At 43.5% G+C, this 6,253-nt stretch overlaps 1 pseudogene; it reads right to left on the bottom strand.

Annotated features, from left to right (window-relative positions):
* Positions 1 to 638: 638 nt before the first annotated feature.
* On the bottom strand, positions 639 to 1,948 carry LOC136573549 (myosin-9-like; annotated as a pseudogene).
* Between the last annotated feature and the right edge of the window lie 4,305 nt (positions 1,949 to 6,253).

The following is a 6,253-nucleotide window of genomic DNA, read 5'->3' as shown; positions in this document are numbered from 1 at the left end:
CAGTGCACACCAGCTTGTTAAGACTGTCAAACTGAGCCTCCATTTTGAAGGTTCCTTCTAGCTTACAAACCTTGTCTCTATATTCTTCCAGTTCCCCTTGTAGCTAATGCTCCAGCATGGCCTTGCTATGGATTACAGTCTCTAATTCATTTTTCAATCCATTCAGCTTTATAATTATCTTTTCCTCACTTTGTAACCATTCTATTTCTTCTCTTAGTATAGTGTTATTGGTTAGACCCATTAGCATTCTTCGAAGTTCCTTTACCTCTGAATCTAACTTTTGCTTGGTAGTATTCAGTTCATTGATGAGTTGGTCCTTGGAGCCAGCATCCCTGTGATAGGCTTCTACCACCTGGACAACCTGTTTTTTCAGTTTCTGGGTTTGCTTTTGAGGTCATTATACTCTTGCTGAAGTTCTTCCAAGATTTCTGCTGCCACTTCTGAGATCTTCTCAGCTTCAGTAGCCTCACTTTCTGCCTTCTCCTTGGCCTCTTGTACTTCAGAGGTCTGTTCAGTCTGCATCTTTTGCTCAGCTCTCACCTTAATGACTTTTCTTTTGTTTACAGAAGTGATTTATTTCCTCCAGACCGTCCAAGTCTTTACAAACTGTTCACCTGGAGTGCCTAGGTCACCTTCCCCTAAGTGGTATGCTTCACCACTTGTGTCTTATTTTTACAATTCTTCATTCCTGCTACCGGTTGTTGGACCACGCCCTTGCGTTTTCTTTGTACCAGAATTCGCTTTCCCGCATCATTATCGGGAATCTTCCACAAGCCCTTCTTCTCTTTTACTTGCTGTCTGAACTGGCTCCTAGACCACACTAGTCTCTGAACCCTCTTTTCAGCAACATGACACTGTGCTGCCCAGCGTTTCATCTTCACGCTTGAATTCTTGGTGAACTTTTGAAACAGCCCCTTTTCCTCTGACATCATTTTCAGGGTGCGTGTCAAAGTTAACCTTTCAGTCTTTTTCATACAGACCCTTTCTTTAGCACGCTCACATTCAGTGACATATCTTGCAGACCTGATTTTCTCCTCTGTAAGCTGCTGTTCACATATTTTCTGCATCTTTCTTAGTTTGGACAATAGCGCCTTTTGGAGACCAAGCTCCACAGAAACATCTTCTATCTCTTGCTGAAGACTTACTTTAACCTTCTCAAGCTTATCACAGGCAGCTGTCTTCTCTTCATACTGCTGCCTTGTAGCTTCTACTCCTCTTGTATTTCTCTTTTCTGCTCTTCCACAGAATCCAAGCACACAGCACTCTTCTCTAGTCTATCTTCTAGGTCAGACACCTCAGCCTGAAGTGTTGCAACCTGCTCTGACAGGTTTCTCTTAGCTTCTGCATCTTCCTCTACCTGCTTGAGGAACACATCTCTCTCATCTTGCATTGTCTTCAGGTGTGCACTGAGACCAATCCTCTGCTGCGTCTTTTACTGTAGCAACTTCTGGGACTCTTCACTCTGAGCTTCCAGCTCCACCTGCAGCCTGCTCACCTGCTCAGACAACGCTGTCTGCACACTGTCACCTTCAGTTATTTTTATTTGTAGCTCTTGAAGCTGCATCTCTACTGTATTTCTCTTGCATTCAGACTCCTGTTAACCCTGCAAAAGGACCGTCAGCTTATGGGTAAGCTCAGTACACTTGCTTTCCACAGCCTGTTTGACCTCTTGCAAGGTTTCATTCATCTTTTCAGCTTGCTCTAACCGTTGGGACTGTTCCTTCATAGTTAGCGCATGGGTCTGAACAAGGTCCTGGATCTGAGCTTCATATTCTTCAGCTTCCTCATCCAGGATCATCTGTAGCTGGGACAGCAGTCTCCCATGCAGTGCTTCCTGGTTTTCTTTGTAATCTAGTAAGTCTTTCAGGATCTCTGCTTGCTTCTCTGCCTGACTGCAAGCAGCTTTCTCTAGTTCCAGCTCTTCCTTAAGTTGACTTATTTGGCACTCCAAGTCACCATTTTTCTTTGCTAACTGCATTTTTAACTCTGCAACTTGATTCTGAAAACCTGTAGTTTGATTACATGCATCTGTAGAAGCTCTTTCTAACTTGCAACAGGTCTCCAACTCTTGGGTTTTCATTTGCAGTTTCTTACAGTCCTGTTCATACTGCACAGATTGTGCCTTCAGACATACTCTGCGATCAGCCTAATCTCTGGCTACATCTCTGAGGTCTTGTATCTCTTCATGGGCTCACATTGGTGCACATCTCTCCTGAATTTTAAACAAGCGTTCTCTTGCTGTCTCACCCTGGACCTCAGGATCTGCACTGACAACCTCACTTGTCCCACTAGCAGCAGCCTTTTTTCTTCTTTTTTCTCTTTTCACATTTAGTACGATCTATCTTTTCTCTCTCTAAAGGCATAGTACTACTCACTCCAGCATTTCTAGTCCTACACACTCTATCCTCATTATTACTTCCCTTTTTCACTAGAGGTATACTTGCCCTGACTCCCACATCGGCATTGGCTGCACTCCTCATTGCAACCTGTTCACACCCTGACTTCATTTGCGGAACATTACTACACATATATACAGAAAACAACCCACAATACCCCCACCCCCATTTCAAGGTTAGTGGAATTTTTCTGCAACACATTATCCACAATACAGCTTATGGACTTCTTTTCACCCAATGTACATACTGCCGTTTTCCCGGCCCCCTCCTGCAAGGAAAACATTCTGTTATGCAGCATGTTAACCACATTGTCATCAATTTGTTCACCGTCAAGTCCATATCGCACAGTCTTTTTAGTGGTCTCACCACTCCATGGATTGTTATGACAGTCCTTTGTTGGGGACACCTACTGTTGTGCCCTCAAAGTGCTGTAGTCAGCCTCCAATACAGACCAGTGGGGTTTTACTGGCCACTTTGCCACTGGACACCCGTACATACAGAAGTCTATTTGTAGACACCTCCAGCATGGCTCTTTTTGGTTGCCTCCTGCAACGGCTGCCATCTTGACTGCACAGTCCACAATGAATAAATAAAGCAAAAAGTTCACCAACTTGCATCGAAGATGTCCTCAGTCTGGTTCGTTGTTACTCCCACATCAACCACAATTTTTCGGCCCCCTGGCCCTTTACATGCTTCTCCAGCAGCAACTGTACACTCAGCCTCCTGGCCGTTTAGACTGCCTCCATCAGACGTTTATATAAGAAAGAGATCCGGCAGCACTTCAGGATGCAATGAAAAATCCAATGGTTGTTTATTTACCCATCACCCACAGACAGCGACGTTTCGGCTTGAATAAGCCTTCTTCAAGCCTTCTGAAGAAGGCTTATTCAAGCCGAAACGTCGCTGTCTGTGGGTGATGGGTAAATAAACAACCATTGGATTTTTCATTGCATCCTGAAGTGCTCCCGGATCTCTTTCTTATATGGACTTTTGATTTGGAGGTATTGGTTTGGATCTCCTTACTAGCGATTGCACATAGGTCTAACCCCTATTGGGATGTCTTTTTTGTGCTGCTGATTCAACTTCTTTGATAAAATTGTGACTTCTCCATCAGACGTTTGTCACCCCTAAGGCAACTGCAAATTCAGCCTCCTGGCTCTTTAAATGCCGCTTTGTGCGCCACTCCACTTGTGCCAGCGCATCCACCACCATATGTAAGCAAGCGGGGTGCACTTGCCTGCAGATCACCAACTCTCAGACTGGAATGGGCACCGAGCACGTAGAAGAACTCTCTGGAGACGCAGATTTCCTTTTAAACCTGGCTCCTGCCAGTCTTTATTCACAGTACAACTAAAGTAAACAGAGTCCATATAACGTTCTTCAACAAAACATAAAAGTCCACATACACACCCCACCTGGGTGTCAAGGTTAGGGTGGTCACCCCTGTCAGACTCTGGCCTTTCCTAGGCCACTGGCCTGCAGCAGCTTAGCTCTGCTGCACAGGTCCTCTCTGGCTCTCTCAGCCAACATCTCCCTGGGTGTAGAAGGAATGTACCATTATATCCAACTTCCTGACTACACCTATGGGCGTTTTCCCTTTTCTCATGCACCAAAATGCTTGTCTGTTGCCCCCTACAGGCCATTCTCTGTAGTGCACCTCTACAACAGCTTTTGCATAAAGCCACTCCCTTTCTTTCTCCATAAAGGTCTATGTTTTTAGAATAAACTTAGAATTCTTTGGAATACAACCTGTGTGGTGTGTCACATTTACTTCTCCAGGCCTGCTATACATTTGCCATTAATTTGGAACCCTAGCAACATATTATAGGGGTTCCTGGAATATCCCTAACAGCTTTACAGCAGCTTCATGTATCATTCACACAAAGGAAAGGAAGGGACCTATTGACTTGTATGGGAGACTGTTCTAGGCATGCTCTGTGACCTATGCAGAGGTCATTTTGCAGGAAGGAGGAGTAGATAGAATTTAGACCTCATTTGAATGGTGGCTCCTGTGTTATTTACATATAGGTGTTACCTTTCAGTATAATCCTACCTGTGATGCTAGTGAGATAACTGCTGCAAAGCTTTCCCTACAGAACAGGAAGTGACAGACTCATAATAGACTCTGTGGTAAGTGGGAAAAATGCAGAATTTTAGGAGTTTTTTCTTTTAAAATACAAATTAAGACTAAAAGTAAAAAAAGAAAATCACCAAAACTTAAAAAATATGTCTAACACAAAAATGTGATTTATATAACAGGTTATTTTCTGATAGCATATTCCCTTTAAAGGGGTTGTCTGAGAAAATATTTTTTACAACTAGGTGCCCCACGGCATAGCTCAACTCTTCCTGCTCTCCACGTGTCTCTCAAAGGTAGCGTTAGTACTCCTCGCTGACGTTATGTGTTGCAGGCTGTATTCAGCCTGTGCAGCCCCATAAACAGGCTGCTGCAGACAATGACAAAGCTCAGCGACGATCGCTGAGCTCTATCATTGGCTGCAGCAGCAGGTTTATGGGACGTCACAGGCTGCTCCAGCCTAAAAACAAAATAGCACAGTGGAGAGCCACAGTGGGCGGAGGACATGCGGGGAGTGAGGAGAGGTGAGTGTCAGTACCTTTTATTATGTTGTGTCATGAAGGACCAGTTTGTATGCCTCAGACAACCCCTTTAATACTAGGGAATTTCAATTCTCTGAAGGCAAATCAAAAATCCACTAGGACTATACAATTATTAACAAGGTTTTCCTGTTACATATTACTATAGATATTAAAAATTAAATGAGCTAAGCAGCCTGAGCACAAAGCTTATACAGGACATGAAAGGATTTGTGCTATTCATGTATTTAGCTCACAGAGGATTACCTGGTTACACTGTAGTAAACTCTCAGCTCTGAGACGCATTAATATTTTTATTGCAAATGCCTTTGTATTGTGTGGCCTAAAACTAAATCCAAGAATTCAATTGCTGTTCCTGAGATTATCATTGGGAAAAAAGTCCCCATAGGTTCTCAATTGAATGTTTGGTGAAACTTGTATATACTCTAATTCTGTACATATTGAAATCATAATTAAGCCTTTATTCACACCAGCATTTTTGCACCGCTAATTTTGCCGCAATTAAAAATCGAGACCATTTGAAGCATTAGTTTTGAATGTATTCATACAGATGAGCGATTCTTAGCCGCATAAAACATGTTGCGCCAGGAATAACAGGACATCGGTGACTGAAAACAGCGACTGATTCTATACGCAGTCAGAAAAGATAGGTCTTGCTCTATCTTTTTGCCAATATTCGCTGAAATCTCCCATAGACTGCTATGGGAGCTGAAAAATAGTTTAGTTGCGGCCGACGCTGGGAAAGGAAGACAGCCATCTCTTTTTATCTATTAGAAGACATTCCGAGGATTTCTGCTGACCGAGGGATTTCCACACTGTGTATATTTTCGCTGATACACTGCATCCGCCTGTGTGAATGAATGAGAAAACGCAGCTAAAGCTTGGGATTTGATTCATTCATACGATTTGCGGCTGCAATGTGGCAAACGTAAAAACACATCGCTCGTTTGAAGGAGGCCTAATACTGCTGATTCGAGCAATATAAATTGCAAATTTGGTAAAATAGTAATAATATAGCACAGTTGCCCATAATCACATTGGCTTAGGGCCCTTCAACATGGAGTGATTATCGTTCAGTTTATTGCTGGCCCAGCAGGCACTACAGGACACTAGCAGCACACTTGTCCTGTCTCACATGTCTGTATGCCGTTCCTGGATTAACTTGCCATCTGTGGGAGAGACCCTGTGTCTCCCCTTCTGCTCTAAGATAGAACTCATCACTGACGTCAGCTGGTCTCATT

This window comes from Eleutherodactylus coqui, chromosome 7 (assembly GCF_035609145.1).
Source record: "Eleutherodactylus coqui strain aEleCoq1 chromosome 7, aEleCoq1.hap1, whole genome shotgun sequence".
Classification (NCBI taxonomy): Eukaryota; Metazoa; Chordata; class Amphibia; order Anura; family Eleutherodactylidae; genus Eleutherodactylus; species Eleutherodactylus coqui.
Note: the sequence above shows the minus strand (reverse complement) of the source record. Positions and strands in the feature narration are given on the sequence as shown.